This window comes from Oratosquilla oratoria, chromosome 21 (genome assembly GCF_046742065.1).
Source record: "Oratosquilla oratoria isolate Oo_2021 chromosome 21, ASM4674206v1, whole genome shotgun sequence".
NCBI lineage: Eukaryota > Metazoa > Arthropoda > Malacostraca > Stomatopoda > Squillidae > Oratosquilla > Oratosquilla oratoria.
This window is the reverse complement of record NC_134797.1, coordinates 43,290,022-43,299,407: the sequence shown is the minus strand read 5'-3', so window position 1 is coordinate 43,299,407 and position 9,386 is coordinate 43,290,022.

Genomic DNA, 9,386 nt, shown 5'->3' with positions numbered 1-9,386 from the left:
CCATTATCTACAGATACAAACATATAAAGACATTACGATAACACGGTCTGTCGAGTCGTAACTCCTAAGACAGATGTGATGTGCTTAAATAGCAAATTATCACAAAATGAACAAGCAAGTGAAAACATTCCTTAAGTAATGATTATTGATTCTCTGTCAAGGAATACGGGTTAACTTAATAAACCACAAAATGTTAGTCAAAATACAACAGGTGCACTACCATCACAACAGTTACAATGAAGAAAATATCCTTTCAAATTCTTGACATAATTACAGTGCATCTAAATTTGTACATGTAACGAATAACTTCCTATCTCTGTTTTTATTGTTATTAAATTACCTCCTCTAAACATGACTCTTAGATTCAGAGGCAGACTATTGAAAAAATTCTGGACCAAAATTTATAATACATACAGACACTTGATTCATTAGCACTACCCAGTATGAGAACACAGGCTAGTTCAGAGGCATGGGAAGATAATTTATGGACATCTTCAAACTATCATGTAATCTCCTCCAGTCTAAAAATCTCATGTGGTCATATACCACTCTTAGTTGATACTAGACACATTCCCTGATGAAAGCTCCGCTGAGCCGAAATCCGGATCGGAGACTATGACCTCCTCCTGCGTAAAAGTTCTATAGAGTTTTAGACCCTGCAACACGGCGATTAGCAAGATCTTTAGAAAGTATCTGCAAGAAAATTATTAATACAGAAAACAGCATCACCTTCAACAAAATATGTTTGTGATATTATCTTTAAATAGTTCAGTCCTGAATACAGGTAAAAATAAATTTGCATTATTACTCCTAGTATCACAAGAATACCTTCTAAAATTGAACACTAAACTGGTCCCAATTGTTTTACAGATCAAAAACAAAGTGAAGTATTTGTTTATTGAAGATAGTTTTAGAATATTCCTAGATTTCTGTATTTCATCTTTTGAATCAAATTCACTTTTATAGAAAATACATCGGAAGAATTTGTTTTGTGAAATGGTTAATTTATTGAAAAATGATGGCCAAGTACTTTCCCATAACGAAACACAATAGGTAAGATGTGGATAAAAAAGGGTATAGCATAAACTCATCTTAGCTTCCTCAATTAAATCATGACGAACTCCATATAAGGTACTAATTACATTGGTCAACATTTTTTTAAATACCTGTCCCACAAGCAAAAGGATGTGAACTTGAAAGAGTTTTTTTTTTTTTTTTTTTTTTTTTTGCCGATTTCAAATATGTTTTCAGAATTTTTCTACCAGGCATAGTTTTTCTGTGATAGGATATTAAATTTAAAAATATATAAATAATAAATGAGGCTGATATTTCAATGAAACTTACCGTTAAAATGTAGAAATGTATGGTTTTCGAGTGTATTTTGCTTCTGGGAGATTCCTTTTTAGTGTCCAACAGTAATCAGCCAACACTGAACAGCTCCACTTCCCTTAATACCGGGTTTCATGTTCAGAATGTCCTGGTGAAACCTCTTACCATGCTCGTCACTGACGGCGTCAAGATTTGCAGGGAAAAAGTCCAACTGAGAATCTAGGAAGTGGATTTTTAGGCTCATATTGCATCCCAAGGACCTTGTAGGATGTCACAAGCTATGTCAGTAGCTCTTTTACGACTTCCAAATAGTTATTTGCTTTGTGATTCTCCCCAAAAAAATTGCGCAAACTTTCTTAAATGACAGCTATGCAGCTTTTTAAGATAATTTAGTTCTTCATCAAAATTCTGGTCTCTCATCAGCTCCCTAATCTGTGGTCCAACATTTTTTTTTACGTCACTTACTCTAGGAAACTTATTTTTCAAATATGTGAATCTCTTGTCAGTTCTATCCATACCTTATACAATTTTTTTCATCAACACTAGCTTAATACGCAAAGGAGGCAGATAATTTTTCTTTGAATCAACAAGAGGAGAATGACAACATTCTTCTCTCCTGATTTCAGAGATCGTTTCGGTCACACATTCTTTTCATGGTGATTTTTCTTATCTCGACTGTCCCACTCATAGAGAAAGCAACAAAAATTTGTGTAACCCAGCTGCATTCCAAGTAAAAGTGCCACAACCTTTTGGTCATCACAGACATTCCATTTATGTTTTTTTTTTTTTTTTGTTTTTTTTTTTTAAATAGAAGCTTCATACTCTCATATGTTACCTTCATGTTAGCTGCATGGGCCAGAGAAACAGAAGGAATCTTATTTTCATTATGAAGCAAAACAGCTTTCAGGCTCTTTTTTGAAGAGTCAATAAACAAGCGCCATTCATTCCTGTGATATTTATGGTTAAGTTCCCCCTTAACAGAATATACAGTACATCATTGTAAAACACCAAACCATCCTCAAGTGAGAAAAAAATTTCAAAATCACAATGTCGCTTACGATAAAAACTAACTTTGGATTCTTTCTGGAGAAGATTCCAGCCCTTTAACCTGGAAGCAAGAAGTTCAGATCGTTTTTTTTTTTTGACAAGTTTAAATCCCACACAAGATCATTCACATCTCCCTGACTTAATAAATGTGGTTCACTTGAAGAACAGATTGGCTGAAAGTGCATTACAATCTCACGCAATATTGCCAAACTCATTGATGCCAACCGCTTGATTGAAATTTATCCCACGTAACACACGTAACTTAACATACCGTGGAACACAAAAACTGAGGGTAATGAAAAAAAAATTGACATTATTTTTGGATTCTGCATGCAAAAACATATTCAAATATTGTTTTCATTGGGACAAATTCTTTTGTTGACCAGTGTTATCAGTATTAATATCCAGTTGAGTAGTTCAAATATGATCAGTTAAAGATACCGATGTACTAGTAGCTGGTTGGTCTTGTAATGATAGGGAATAATGAGAAGGAAGACATCAAATTTATAAATTCATCAACATTGTCATTTCGGGTCAAGAGACTAAATTTGAGATCCGAAAAATATCAATATATGATTTTTTTTTCATACAGTGAAGAAGATTTCCAAAAATATTAATATTTGAATTTTTCATACAATAAAGAAAGAATTTTACTAATTACATCTATATACACACATATTTAGATATTTTTTCGGTAAACTCGTTATTTCAGTACATACAGATTCTATGTAGTCATGAGACATAGTAAACCCATGTATTAGTGTTGACTCTTACTCAGAATCAGCATAAATGTCTACCTTACCTCGTATTGACAAACATATGATACCCAGGCAGATTACACAGTGAAGAATGACTAGGATTTGATCGGATTTCAGTAAAAACAATAATGTTGAATTTAATAGAGCTATTATGTATGACATTATCTACAAAATATTGGAGAATTTTAGGGATAGACCTAATATTTAGATTAAGAATTGTCAAAGTTTAAGCACATGGTAAGGAAATATTACTTAAAATATATCCATGTAAATGTTTACTGTATAAGTCTTTACAAAGTAATGGATCAAATACTAAATTAAAGAATTTGTTATGAGAATCTACGTTATCGGAGAACACAAAAGTATTCCTCAACACCTCATCACTTAATGTATCAAAAGGCAATTCACTGCATAGATATTGGTTAAAGATCATTATATACGGTAATTATGCACAATCGACTTCCATATGATAAATACAATGGGACAGTTCCTTCCTGCGATTACGTAAATTATTCTGTTGGTGCTGCAGGCTTTCCTCATTTCGTTGCTCAGCCGCATCATCCGAGTGTGTGTGTGTGTGTGTGTGTGTGTGTGTGTGTGTGTGTGTGTGTGTGTGTGTGTGTGTGTGTGTGTGTGTGTGTGTGTGTGTGTGTGAGCGCGTGCGGGTGTGTGTGTGAGCGCGTGCGGGTGTGTGTGTGTGTGTGTGTGTGTGTGTGTGTGTGTGTGTGTGTGTGTGTGTGTGTGTGTGTGTGTGTGTGTGTGTGTGTGTGTGTGTGTGTGTGTGTGTGTGTGTGTGTGTGTGTGTGCGTATTTGCATCACCTGTGAAAGAATGGGCAATACTTGTCTGAAAATGCTTTTTTCACTTTTTCTTTCATTTCTCCCCTCGTGTGTCAACCAGGGCCGAGCTCTCCACCTTTTCCCTATGTGCAAGGACAGCTGTGACGAGTGGCAACTAGTGTGAACCGTTGAGGATCGCAACCGGATCTGCTATCTCACGCATCCCCCATACTGCATTGCTGTTCTTTAGCCTCTTGGAGAAGACCACTAAATTGAATACTTATTTACATCACTTTGCATCCACTAAATCCCACTAGTCTTCGATTAGTGGGCCCATTTGGAGAAGTTCTTGGACACCCAGGTGGTCCATGGTCCACACGTAGTGGATCACTGCATCAGGTGCTTAGTAGCAGAGTGGTCCAACTGCCGCTCCACTATTTCTTCGGTGACAGAGGAAGGAAGAAAGGAAGGGACGTGCGAATGGGTGACGGCGTCAACCCCCCCCCCCCTAGGCTTAAGCATTGCTGTTCCTTAGCCCTTTGGAGAAAACCACCTTTGAAGGCCTCAGGTGTTTAGCAGCAGAGTGGTCCAAATGCCGCTCCACTTTTTCTTGGGCGACAAATGAAGGAAGGAGGGGACATGCAAATGGGCCACGGCGCCCAACCCCTCTTCACACCCCACCTCTCGCTCGATCTCCCGGCAACCACAAGAACTTCCTGTACGGCTCGATCTGCAGCCGACGCGTTCGACCCAGCGCCCTTCCGGGGGTCGGGACAGAACCTTTTTCGTCAAATCTCCTCGAACAAGAGAAAGAGTCAGAGATCCGTCTCGCCTATGCCTCCTCCGTGTTAATGACCTCCGCTTCGTGAGACATCTGATAGGGTAACTGATCGAAAACAGGAAAAAATAAAATAAAAAGCTTCTTATCTATTCTCAGAACTAAACTCTGTTGATATAAACCGAGGCTGAACGCCCGCCACCCCGTCTCCCTCGTCAACGGTCCTACAAACAGAAACTCGACGATACACATCATCAGTCAGATCGCGTCCAATAACGACACCTCGCACGAATGTGCGGAGGAGGAGGAGGAGGCAAATTGTTTCCGCGCAACAGCGACGGGGAGAGAACCTCACCTGAGGAGCTGTCTGCAATTAAAACAAGGACAGAACACCTCCCCCTCCCTCCCTCCCTCCCCCAACCCCCAATAAAAACTAACCTTCCCCATCTCTGCCACCTCCTTCCTTCCTTCCCTCCATCACACAAGTCGTGACGTCACAGTCCTGTTCTGACACAGGCTCGCGCATAGTGTATATATAGGAAGCAGGGAGGTGCCTGGCCACCATACACCCTTACACCCTCTCCTCTACTTCACGATGACTCTCAAGGTAGGTACTCAGCATCATCTTGGTCCTGGCTCCTCTCGAAGTCGGAGGTTCTCGGTAGCTGGCGTCGAGTCGAACTCGCGAGCTGCACTCGGGTGTGGGGCTCCTCCCGTGTGACAGAATGAGATGAAATTAGACGTGGTTCAAATCGGGTCGCAGGAACTACACCCCTTTCTTGTCCATCTTTTCAGGTGTCACTCGTCGTCGTCGCCGCCCTGGCCCTGGCGGGACCGTGCCTGGCCCTCCGGAACTCCAGACCCTCCTACCTCTACTCCGCTCCCGACGACTCCCACGAGTCCCACGAGTCCCACGAGTCCCACGAGTCCCTGGAGGTGCTCCGACTGGCGCCCGTGGCCTCCATCAAGCAGGAGGAGGACTACGGCCCCGCCAAATACGACTTCAACTACGCCGTCAGGGACGCCTACTCCGGCAACGACTTCGGACACCAGGAGGTCCGCGACGGCGACCGCACCGACGGCTCCTACTCCGTCCAGCTCCCCGACGGGCGCCTGCAGAAGGTCACCTACTACGTGGACGGGGACTCCGGCTTCGTGGCCGAGGTGACCTACGAGGGCGAGGCCCGCTACCCGGAGCCCGACTCGGTTGAGGCTGCGCCCTATTCGGCGCCCGCCGCCCCCGTCCGAGTCGTGTACTCCGCACCCGACTCGCTCGAGGACCACAGTGCCGAGGACGACTCGGTTGAGGTTCGGTACGCCAGGCCCGTCCCCCTGGTACGCACCCGCTACACCGCACCCGCCTCGCTCGAGTCCCACAGCGCCGAGGAGGACTCGGTTGAGGTCCGGTACGTCAAGCCCGCAGCCCCAGTCCGTGCCCGCTACACCGCACCCGCCCCGGTCGAGTCCCAAAGTGCCGAGGAGGACTCGGTTGAGGCTCGCTTCGTCAAGCCCGCCGCCCCGGTCCGTGCCCGCTACACCGCACCCGCCCCGGTCCGCGCCCGCTACACCGCACCCGCCCCGGTCGAGTCCCAAAGTGCCGAGGAGGACTCGGTTGAGGCTCGCTTCGTCAAGCCCGCCGCCCCGGTCCGCTCCCGCTACACCGCACCCGCCCCGGTCGAGTCCCAAAGTGCCGAGGAGGACTCGGTTGAGGCTCGCTTCGTCAAGCCCGCCGCCCCGGTCCGTGCCCGCTACACCGCACCCGCCCCGGTCCGCGCCCGCTACACCGCACCCGCCCCAGTTGAGGCCCACAGCGACGAGGAGGACTCGGTTGAGGCTCGCTTCGTCAAGCCCGCCGCTCCGGTCCGAGTGCGCTACACCGCACCCGATTCGGTCGAGGACCACAGCGACGAGGACGACTCTGGTGACGACGAGGACGACCATAGCTCCGACCAGGACTCCATGGAAGTGGCCCGTCGTCACTTCGGGCACTCGGCTCCTCGCGCTCCCAGCTCCCTCTACGGCACTCCCTTCTGAAGAGGAGGAGGAGGCCGAGAACCTCTCCCGTGACCCACCAAGGAGGACCCTCCTCTTCCTCCTACTCCCTCCTCGACTCCTGACGACGACGACTACGATTCGACGAATCCCATAATTTATTGGATGTGTGATATAATAAACGATCTATCTATTCTATTCGAAACTCTCGCCTTTTTTTTTCTTTTGTTTCTTGTCTGCCTGTGTTACAGATATATGCAATAACCTTTCGCACTAATTCACATTCCTCTCTTTTCTCTCTCTACGCTGACATATTCATTGTCTGCATCACTGACCAAACAATACAAACACACACACACACACACACACACACACACACACACACACACACACACACACACACACACACACACACACACACACACACACACACATACATACACACACACACATACACACACACACGATTTATTTATACACTATGATTTATGAACCCACAGTCGGATGAAAGAAAAACAGAGAAACGAGCTGCATTGTTCCGTATATTACGACCATTGTCTGTCTATGGTCCTCTTCAGCGGACAAGTGTGGATAATTGTACATTTTGTCGTTTACTGTGTTCATCCCCTTTTGCGTGTAGAGCAAGACTACAATTTCTACGACTGCCTTGTTGATAGTGCCCATGACTCCTACGGGGAATGGGAGGCCGGAACTCTTCGCCCGTACCCTGAAGGACTGTCAGCAGGCAGTGGTAGGCGCAACGGAAATAATGTACAAATGTGGGCACCTTTGTCCGTGAAATGGGATGTCAAGCAAAGCACCTGTCCCCTCCTCCCTCTTCCCCCCTCTCTCTCTCTCGCTCCCTTTCTTTCTCTCTCTCTTCGTCTCTCTCTCTGTTTAGTCTTGTGCGAGGAACAGACCGAAAAATGGGAGTAAAGCTGATGAAAAAATTGACGATGGTCTGGTGGACAAGATATTGGAGAAATGAGGAGACAGGAAGGCAGTTTAAGGAGAACATACACAAATGTAAGACAACAAGAAGATGAGCAAATATGGTTGGTATTTTGTACTCAGAAGGTGAACGACGAAGAAAATAGGAAGAGAAAGGAAAGAGCGAATAAGGAATGAAAAAGAGAACATGAACAGCACTTTTCGTTAAAAATCTAATAACCTGTATTATCAACGATTTGATTAAGGAAGATGATAGTACGGAATCTGTTTGGGTGAAGATTATAGGCAAGAATAAGAAACTTATTATTGGCGTCCTATATAGACCACCTAAACTAAGCACAAAGCAGACTGATCCCCTGATTCATGAAATTCGCAGGGCGTCCCAGTACAAAAACGTTGTGATCATGGGAGATTTTAATTATAGAAATATTGACTGGGAAGTTTTAGTAGGAGATCAGGAAGCGAAAATTTTCTTAGATGTGGTGCAGAATAATTTTCTGAAATGATTACCGATCCTGCAAGGGGAAAGAATACTCTGAACTTTTAACTAATAATGAGCACCTAACAAGTAACGTAAAGGTGTGAGATAGTCTAGCCCAAAGCAATCATCAAGAAATAAGATTTGATATCATTTGGGAAGAATTAAAAAGTACGATTAATGTTCAAATATCGGACTTCAGAAGAGCCAATTTCGACATAATGAGAGACTATATAAGACATTTGATCACTTATGGGACCGACCCAGGGGGCTATGACGGGGTCAAATACACGGTCAGGCCGGACGTCATTAGCGTGGTCAGTGGTTGGGTCACGGAATTATGCGTACCCTGGGTCAGGTCACTTGTGGGCGCGGGGTTAACAGTCAGGTCAGCGATTGGATGAAATGTATAGTAACTTAACAGATTAAATTCTAAATGCACAAAAAAATAATTCCCTCAAGGCAATACGAAAGAATAGTAATACTTCCAAATGGATGACGGACAGGCAGAAACATGAGATCGAATGAAAAGAGGACTTTACGTAAGAATAAAAGACGGGGAAACACACCTTAGTTCCAAATATAATGATATGGCAAGACTGGCTAAGATGAATACGCGCACAACGAAACGTAACTATGAAATTAAGGTTGCCAGACAAGCGAGATCCCACCCAAAGGGCTTCTATCATCTCAAAATGATGAAAATATCATCATAGAATCGGAGGGAAAAAAAGTGATGCGTTTAACAAATATTTTCTCTCTGTGTTTACTTAGGAGAGGTTAGATAAGGTACCAGACTCCGATCCGATTTTCAGTGGAGATGAAGAAAGTAAACTATCTAATATTAGCATTAGTAAGGTAAAAGTAGTCAATCAGATTGAAAGACTTAAAGCTACAAAATCCCCGGATCCAGACGAAATTTTTCCGAGAGTGCTTAAAGCGTGTAAATTTGAAATCTGCGACCAGTTAAAAGAAACATTTAATAACTCGGTAGACACTGGTTTTGTGCCTGTTGCTTGTGGGCAGGGAAACGTTCCTGTTTTCAAAAAGGTAGATAAAGCGTCTATATGCAACTACAGGCCAATCAGTTTGACATCAGTAATAGGTAAAATACTTGAATCAATAATGGTTAATAAATTCAGAGAACACATCGAGAGACATAATTTGATTCGTGACTCCCATCATGGTTTCTCCAAGGGTAAGTCATGTTTGACTAATCTTCATTCTTTTTACACTAAAGTATATAGGGCGTCAGATAGCAATGATAGTTACGAT